Raw genomic sequence first — 852 nt, 5'->3', positions numbered from 1 at the left:
AGTGCCGAGTCCCCCCCCCCCGGCAGCGGACGCGCAACACCCTCCCCGGCCCTGAAGCTTTGCAAAAGGGAACCTAGAAACCCCAAGGCGACTGAGCCGGGAAAGGGCCTCAAGGGTCAGATGGCCTCGCTGAGGACCTAGATGGAGTCAATATTCGTGCCAGACTGAGACAGCATTCCCTGTTCCTAGGCACGCCTGTGGAGGTTTGGCGATGAAGAAAGCTAATCGGAAGAAAGTTGGTGTGTCTTTGAAATGTGGTGCTGCGGGAGAGTTTTGTGGGGACCATGGACTGCCAAAAAGGCAAATAACTAGGTTCTAGGTAAAATCAAGTCTGAACTTTCCCCAGAAACTAAAATCACGAAGCTGAAGCTATTGTACTTTGGTCACATTATGAGAGGATAAGATTCACTAGAAAAGACAATAATGCTAAGAAAAGTTGAAGGCAGCCGGAAAAAGAGGAAGAAGACCCAACCTGAGATGGACTGACTCCATCAAGGCGGGGCCCTCCCTTCGCAAGACCTGAGCAAGGCTGTTAACAATAGGATGTTTTGGAGGTCATCAATTCATAGGGTCCCCCAGGGGTCTTTTCCTGCAGGAGCCCACAGGAGCGGAGCTCTGGCAGTAAAGAGCCCAGGGGGCGGGCACATGCAACAAGCCCCACCCTCTGCTCCCAGCAGCCCTCAGTCAGAGCAAGCAGCAGCCAGGTAAGCTGCAGAGGGCCCCCCCGTCCAAAACAGTCCAGTGGCACCTTTAAGACCAAGTTTTATTCAGGTACAAGCTCTCCCTCCTCTGCGAGGACAGATCTGCACGTTCCCCCCCCCCTCCAATAGCTAGCAATCCAAAGCAGTCCAG

The sequence above is a fragment of the Gekko japonicus genome, unplaced genomic scaffold (assembly GCF_001447785.1).
Source record: "Gekko japonicus isolate JY-2015 unplaced genomic scaffold, Gekko_japonicus_V1.1 scaffold246, whole genome shotgun sequence".
Taxonomy (NCBI): domain Eukaryota; kingdom Metazoa; phylum Chordata; class Lepidosauria; order Squamata; family Gekkonidae; genus Gekko; species Gekko japonicus.
This window is presented reverse-complemented; position numbering follows the sequence as displayed.